Source organism: Saccostrea echinata, unplaced genomic scaffold (assembly GCF_033153115.1).
Source record: "Saccostrea echinata isolate AGI-Se365-2 ecotype Australia unplaced genomic scaffold, CSIRO_AGI_Sech_v1 ptg000042l, whole genome shotgun sequence".
In the NCBI taxonomy this organism is placed as follows: domain Eukaryota; kingdom Metazoa; phylum Mollusca; class Bivalvia; order Ostreida; family Ostreidae; genus Saccostrea; species Saccostrea echinata.
Window position 1 is genome coordinate 3,918,402 of NW_026889791.1, and position 8,681 is coordinate 3,927,082.

The 8,681-nt window shown below is 35.1% G+C and overlaps 2 long non-coding RNA genes across 3 annotated transcripts; one reads left to right on the forward strand and one right to left on the reverse strand.

Moving 5' to 3' along the window:
• Positions 1-569: 569 nt before the first annotated feature.
• LOC133200989 (uncharacterized) lies at positions 570-2,114 on the reverse strand. The gene is made up of 5 exons (XR_009723025.1): positions 2,072-2,114; positions 1,537-1,626; positions 1,166-1,244; positions 925-1,032; positions 570-670 (listed from the first exon to the last, which is right to left on the reverse strand). It is a non-coding gene; the product is annotated as an uncharacterized LOC133200989 (long non-coding RNA).
• A 1,312-nt stretch (positions 2,115-3,426) lies between these two features.
• On the forward strand, positions 3,427-6,975 carry LOC133201082 (uncharacterized). Of its 2 annotated transcripts, none has more exons than XR_009723033.1 (6): positions 3,427-4,120; positions 4,571-4,649; positions 4,936-5,009; positions 5,122-5,229; positions 5,482-5,629; positions 5,772-6,975. It is a non-coding gene; the product is annotated as an uncharacterized LOC133201082 (long non-coding RNA). The 2 variants fall into 2 exon arrangements; XR_009723032.1 differs by having other exon boundaries at positions 5,482-5,601.
• Positions 6,976-8,681: the final 1,706 nt, after the last annotated feature.

An 8,681-nucleotide genomic window follows, 5' to 3' on the forward strand; every position in this document is an offset into this window, starting at 1 on the left:
GGACATATCTGACGACCGGAAGTGAATTTTGAAAAAATGAAAAAAACGCCTCGGGGTATTTTCATTCTCTATCAACCCTGAAAATTTCAGGAAAATCCATCCAGTCATCTCTGAGAAATCCTGCCGACAAAAAAAGGGGAAAAAAAAAATAATAATAATAATAATAATAATAATAATAATAAACAGTACAATCACTATAAGGTCTTCCGTCTGGAACGGAAGACCTTAATAATAAACAGTACAATCACTATAAGGTCTTCCGTCTGGAACGGAAGACCTTAATAATAAGAAACAGTAGAATCACTATAAGGTCTTCCGTGAAGACGGAAGACCTTAATAATAAGAAACAGTAGAATCACTATAGGTCTTCCGTTGAAAACGGAAGACCTAATAAGAAACAAAGTAAAAACAATATGTTCCCCAACTTCGTTTGGGGAACATAAATATCGTATTGTATCGAAATATTTTGGTCAATACACAGCCTAGTCCCCATCTGATTTTAAACTCCAGTTTGAACAAAATGTACCGGTACAAACCTTTGAACTTGAAATTGGTAAACTATACCTGTTTAGCTATTTTATGGGTGTCCTCTTCTGGAATCAGTTGTTGGTACAAATTAGGTTTTAACCAATATTTGGAGTTGACCTTGACCTAAATGGTGCTTTTCGATCTTCGAATAAGAAGAAACAATACATGATTAGCAATACAAATAGAAACTTGTATGATTATCATCTTGTTACTTTATCTATGTAAATTAAAAAATTATGAAATTCAATGCAAGTTGTTAACTTCATTACAAACATTATTTGTTATATCTGCTAAGTTCACAATGTGATTTAAAGCCAAGGGCAATGAAAATCAATTCACTATAAGCATCAATTCATTGTAAGCATGTTCACATTAACCGTGTTTTACTGTACTGACCTTTGGACTTGAAACTGGTGCATTAATTCATTATCTTTTATCTCGCAAATCCAATACACAGAGTGGTTTCTTTCAAGCTGACATCAGTCTTGGCCTTTGATCTTTGACCTTGACATTGGAAAACATAAAATATATCTGTATAAGTAATTCCATGTATGATTGCTGGTTTCCTTTTCATTAAAACAAACAGAAAGTATATATAGACAATTATAAATTTGAAATGCTTGTAAATGAAGTGTACCACTTTCAGCTGCACATTCCTAATTCTGCAAAATGGTTTTCCATACTCATAGTCCCCAGTCAGCTGAGCATGCGTCAATCTAAAATACTATTAATATTTAATACATTTTTAATATACATGCATTAGTCATATATATATATATGTGTATCTACAAATAATATAAAAGAATACATGTACATGTATATTTAAATTTTCAAGAAACTATATTTTTTTTCAATACAAGAAGTTACACAAACATTGTTTGCTACTAATTACCTTTTTTTAAATTAATATGAATACATGTATTAAAAGCATCTTTTCATAAAAAGACATAATTAGAATTCAAGTTTAATGTATTTGCCCAAAATTACAAGAATTAAAAGAAAACCTACCTATACATGTCTATCACCAGTCTTGGCCGGTATGGATCTGCAGTTTAATATGTTGATGGTTCAGTACACACAAATTACTGTTACGTGGTACTAAAAAGAAAAAAAATGTACATAAATGATACGTTTAATTTAAATTGCAAAAATATAATGCAGTAGGTGTTGTAATTTATCTGTATAGAGCAGGATGAAGCCCCCTTCCAATTTAGCCCCAGAGTTCTATAATTGAATGAAAGTATTAAGCAAATTTCTCTTGAATGTATTGTAAAACAACTTGATTCTAAATGCAAATGAAATAACATATTTCTTCATGTTCTTAACTGCATAGAAAATTAAAGAGCCATTTATCTTAATTGTATAACAAATGTGTCGATAGACAAATTCGAATTTCCTCGATGAAAACTGCAGAATGTCTTCGATTGTTGGAATGCTGTTCATATGATTTACTCCAAAGAAGCATTACGTTATACATACATGTTTAGAACAGCAAACTAAGCTATTCATAAAGATTTATAAGGGAAAAATCACCTGAACTTACCTTACTTGTCAGCTGAGACGAACGGGGAGGCTAGAAACCCCAATACACATTTTAGCGGTTTTTCGGTGTTAGGGAAGCGCTTACAGATTATCATACTAAAGCGAATCATGACTGCGTTTGGAAGTCACATATCCTGGCGCAATGCAATCTTGACTGCGTTTGAAGAAATACATCCTGACTTGCCCAGGATTGACGCTTGAATAAAATCATGACTGCGTTTGGAAGTCATACATCCTGGCGCAATGTTATCCTGACTAGGCCAGGATTGACGCTTGAAGAAATCATGACTGCGTTTGAAGAAATACATCCTGACTTGGCCAGAATTGACGCTTGAAGAAATCTTGACTGCGTTTGGAAGTAATATATCCTGGCGCAATGCAATCCTGGCTGACCAAGATAGGATGGTCATATGTTGTCAATCCTGACTTGGTCAACATTGAATCATGACCTGGCCAAGATAGGATGACCATGTTATCAATCCTGACTTGGTCAAGATTAAATCATGACCCGGCCAAGATAGGTTAGTCATATGGAAAGCCATAGGGGACCCCCATGTCATGTTCTATATATTTCATTGTAAATCAATCCTGGCCGGTCAGGATATTAATCATGACCATGTCAAGATTTCAAACATGACCAAGCCATGATTTTTATCATCTTGACCAAGTCAGGATTGATAACATGGCCATTCTATCTTGGCCAAGTCAAGATTTATAACATGGCCATGCTATCTTGGCCAAGTCAGGATTGATAACATGGCCATCCTATCTTGGCCGGTTATCATATAACATGGCCATGCTATCTTGGCCAAGTCAGGATTGATAACATGGCCATCCTATCTTGGCCGGTCATCATATAACATGGCCATCCTATCTTGGCCAAGTCAAGATTTATAACATGGCCATGCTATCTTGACCAAGTCAGGATTGATAACATGACCATCCCATCCTGGCCAAGTCAAGATAACATGACCATATGGAAAGCCATAGGGGACCCCCATGTCATGTTCTATATGTTCCATTGTAAATCAATCCTGGCCGGTCAGGATATTAATCATGACCATGTCAAGATTTCAAACATGACCAAGCCATGATTTTTATCATCTTGACCAAGTCAGGATTGATAACATGACCAACCTATCTTGGGCAAGTCAAGATTTATAACATGGCCATGCTATCTTGGCCAAGTCAGGATTGATAACATGGCCATCCTATCTTAGCCGTGGTCATCATATAACATGACCAACCTATCTTGGCCAAGTCAAGATTTATAACATGGCCATGCTATCTTGGCCAAGTCAGGATTGATAACATGGCCATCCTATCTTGGCCGGTTATCATATAACATGGCCATGCTATCTTGGCCAAGTCAGGATTGATAACATGGCCATCCTATCTTGGCCGGTCATCATATAACATGGCCATCCTATCTTGGCCAAGTCAAGATTTATAACATGGCCATGCTATCTTGACCAAGTCAGGATTGATAACATGACCATCCCATCCTGGCCAAGTCAAGATAACATGACCACCCTATCTTGACCAGGTCATGATTTAATCTTGACCAAGTCAGGATTGATAACATGGTCATCCTATCTTGGCCGGGTCATGATTCAATGTTGACCAAGTCAGGATTGACAACATATGCCCATCCTATCTTGGTCGGCCAGGATTGCATTGCGCCAGGATATATTACTTCCAAACGCAGCCAAGATTTCTTCAAGCGTCAATCCTGGCCAAGTCAGGATGTATTTCTTCAAACGCAGCCAAGATTTCTTCAAGCGTCAATCCTGGCCTTGCGCCAGGATGTATGACTTCCAAACGCAGTCATGATTTATTCAAGCGTCAATCCTGGACAAGTCATGATGTATTTCTTCAAACGCAGTCAAGATTTGAAGTCATGATTGCATTGCGCCAGGATGTATGACTTCCAAGCACAGTCATGATTCGCTTTAGTATGATAATATGTAAGCGCTTCCCTAACACTGAAAAACCGCTAAAATGTGTATTGGGTTTCCAGCCTTCCCGTTCATCTCAGCTGGCAAGTAAGGTAAGTTCAGTGATTTTTCCATTATAAATCTTTATGAATAGCTTAGTTTGCTGTTCTAAATATTTATTTTACGCAGTGGTTATTTGGAATAAATCGTATGAACAGCATATTCCAACAATCTAAGACATTCAGCAGATTTCATCGAGGAAATTCGAATTTGTCTATCGACACGTTTGTTACACAATTAAAATAAACGGCTCTTTAATTTTTTTATGCAGTTACGAACATAAAGAAATATGGTATTTTAGTTGCATTTAGAATCAAGTTGTTTTACAATACATTCCAAAGAAATTTGTTTACTCTCATTCAAATATATAGAACTTTGGGGCTAAATTGGAAGGGGGGCTTCATCCTGCTATATACGGATAAATTACAACACTTACTGCATTATATTTTTGCAATTTAAAATTTAAACATATCATTTAATATATACATTTTTTTTCTTTTTAGTACCAAGTAACAGCTAGTGATTTGTGTGTACTGAACCATCAACATATTAAACTGTCCAAGACTGGTGATAGATATGTAGGTAGGTTTTCCTTTACTTCATGTAATTTTGGGCAAATACATTAATCTTGAATTTTATAATTATGTCTTTTTATGAAAAGATGCTTTTAATACATGTATTCATATTAATTAAAAAAATAATTATAGTAGCAAACAATGTTTGTGCAATTTCTTGTATTGAAAAAAATATAGTTTCTTGAAAATTTAAATATACATGTACATGTATCCTTTTATATTATTTGCAGATACACATATATATGACTTATGCATGTATATTACAAATGTATTAATTATTAATAGTATTTTAGATTGACGCATGCTGACTGGGGATTATGAGTATGGATAACCATTTTGCAGAATTAGGAATGTGCAGCTGAAAGTGGTACACTTCATTTACAAGCATTTCAAATTTATAATTGTTTTAACAAAAAGGAAACCAGCAATCATACATAATGGAATTACTTATACAGATATATATGTTTTCCAATGTCAAGGTCAAAGACCAAAGGCCAAGACTGATGTCAGCTTGAAAGAAACTACTCTGTGTATTGGATTTGCAAGATAAAAGATGATGAATTAAAGCACCAGTTTCAAGTCCAAAGGTCAGTACAGTAAAACACGGTTAATGTGAACATGCTTACAATGAATTGATGCTTACAGCGAATTGATTTTCATTGTCCTTGGCTTTAAATCACATTGTGAACTTAGCAGATATAACAAATAATGTTTGTAATGAAGTTAACAACTTGCATTGAATTTCATAATTTTTTAATTTATATATAAAGTTACAAGATGATAATCACAGAAGTTTCTATTTATATTGCTAATCATGTATTGTTTCTTCTTATTCGAAGATCAAAAAGCACCATTTAGGTCAAGGTCAACTCCAAATATTGGTTAAAACCTAATTTGTACCAACAACTGAATCAAGAAGAGGGCAGTCTTGATAGGACACCCATAAAAGAGCTAAACAGGTATAGTTTACCAATTCCAAGTTCAAAGGTCTGTACATTTTGTTTAAATTGAAGTTTAAAATCAGATGGGGACCAAAATATTTTAAGAGAAAACGTTTTTGAAATATTTTTAGTCAATTCTTGCTCTAAACTTTGAAATATGCACTGAAGTGAGTTAATTTTTTTTTCAGAGCTTGGCAATAAATGACACCTCTACCAGTTGCAGAATCACCGCTCATGTATTGAGAGTATTTTTTGTTTGGCCTACACAGATGTTGAGATGTGTAAAGAAAGAGATCTTCACTGAATTATTTTTACATAGAAATGATAGAATTTAATCTTCTCAGATTAAGCTGTAAGCTCAAGAGAGCTTTTCTGATCATCCATTGTGCAGCATCTGTTTGTCTATAAACTGTAATCATTTCAGACTTCTTCTTGAGAACCACTGGTTCCCCCTTCCAAGAGGAGATTATCAAGAAGGGCAAAAATGGGTTGGGGGAAGGGATTATTTAAAAATCTTTGGAAGAACCTCTTGGCCAAATAGATGAAAGGTTTATGACAAAGGATAGTGTGAATTCTAAATTTTTCAAATTGTGGCGACCATGGGTAGGCTACAATTGATCATTGATTAATGAAGTTAAGAGAGTCTTACACGTGTTCGTGCTTTCAATCACATTTCGCTTTCGCACAGCTTCCTCCATGGTTAAATTTTCAAATGTGGAGAACCCTGGGTAGTGTAGGTCCAAGATGGGGATCTAACTTCAACATGGAAATATACAGGAATTTAAAGTTTTTTGATGTAGCATAGATTTTAAATTGATCATTAAATCAAAGCACAAAGGGGTATGTTGGGACTAAAATAGAAGGTCAGTTTTACATAGTAATTGATTAGTCGAGCATCCTCAGGGTAGTGCAAAATTAACTTCGCTTGAATCTTGACCCTTAGGGTGGAATCATAATGGGGGATCCAAGTTTTGCTGGGGAATAAAGAAAAAAATCTTGAACAATATTCTTTTCAAGAACAGTAGGGCCAAGACTTATCATGATGCATTTGGCCAAGTGTAAAAACTATACAGGGGCTAATTGTTTTCATAAGAATGAAGAAATAATTTTTTTTTGATTTAAAATATTCTGAAGAAAACAGGACCAAAGTAACTCAGTTGAGCTATGTGGCTCATGTTTCTTTGTTTATTGTGTATGTGTATAGAGTGTTGTTTTGTTTCTCAGACAAATACTGTGTAGTATAAAAAAAACTTTTATTCTTGCATTTTAGTATTGTTTTTAATATCTTTAAAGGTCCTTGATACAAGAAAGCATTAAATTAGAGTACTATTTGTCTGTGTTATAGATAATATGCATTTTACATCTTGTAATACAACATTTTACTTTTTCGGTGAAGGGGGGTTGCTGTTATTTACCTTTGCATATGTTATTAAAGTCTGAAACTGAATTTTTAAAGAAATGCAAAAAGAGTTAAAGCATATATATTGTGTTGTATTTTCTGAGAAAAGACAGATGTTAACCATGCAGAGTTGTTAACTACATGTAACAAGAGCCCCAAGGACCTTGAATGGATCTTCTGATAAATTGTACAATGTATCACTTCTATTTGAAGCCTCTTAGTATCCTATATAATTTAGTTGAAGCCTTGAAATCCCTAAAGTAGGTCAATTTGACCTACATTTTGGTTAGAATACTCTGATAACCCAAGATTCCTAATCTGACTAAGTTCGATGATTCTAAACCTTTTATTATCTTAATAATACTTCAAGGACCCAAAATGCATAAACTGACAAAGGCTGACGATTCTAGGCCAATTAGTGTTTAAGTATTTGAATATATCCATAAAATTCTAAAAGTAGGTCACAGAGACCACTTTAAAGGATGAATCGTTTAAACGTCCAATTTTGCCCCCCCCCCCCCATTAATTTACAAAAAAATTAAAGATTTTCTAAACATTTTTGCCTCAATCTTTCCATCAAACATTGTAGTTTATTAATTTCAATTTCATTTTTTACTTCCTTGCGCTGTAATTAGGTATTTATGTGATTAATATAGCAGGGGTATGTTGTTTACATCGATTTCTCATAGACTTTAGCCCGCGTGGCGCAGTGGTTAGAGCGTCTGCTCTAGAGTCGCGAAGTAAGGAGTTGATCCTTACGTCGCGGGTTCGAATCCCACTGCGGGACGTGGAGACCGGTCCTTCGGATGAGACCGTATAAACCGAGGTCCCGTGTCGCAGAAGGTGCTGGCACGAAAAAGATCCCTCACTGCTCAATGGCCGTAAGTGCCGAGTATAGGACAAAATTTGCAGCTCTCCACCGGCAAGTGGTGGCGTCTCCATATGAGTGAAAAATTTTCGAGAGGGACGTTAAACAACATACAAACAAACAAACATAGACTGTAGGCCACACCCCCGTTTTGCAAGCCCATTTTTTATATGAGCGCATGGATGTTTCAAGTTGTCGTAAATACGGTCAATGTAAAGAGTTACACTAGTCATTTACATTCATGAAAGAAATTGAAACAGTCTTGCGCTCATTTGTTATTTTCCTAAAAGGTGCAAAATCACTGGTGCTTGTCTCCATAGTAAAGGCACCTTATTTACAAATTTCAACCCGTCTTTGACCTCATGAATAACAAAGCACTGAACACGTGACTCAAATCTATTCACTTCCACGCTTTGAGCACACCTAAGCGACATTGTGTCTAGTGTCTGCGACCTATCGATGGTCAAATCATTTTTCAAATGGGTAATTAAAATTCTGGGAGAAAACTTTTTTTATGATTAAGATGTGTTAATATTTTCAGTCGATTTTGTTTGATTTTTTTTGGGGGGGGGGGGGGTTTATATATCAATTTATATTGCAGTCCTGTAGCATATAGCTTGCACTTACTGCTTGTGTCTCATAAATACAGGCTTGGAGGATATAAAACTCTTTTTGAGTACGCACTCCGTGCTCAAACTCATACTCCGTACTCCAAAACCATACTCATGCTCCAAAATTCCACTCTAAGTTGTATATAAATTTTGAGTATGTTTATGGTATCGGAGAATAGAATATGAGTTTGAGAACGGAGTATGTACTCAAAAAATTTTA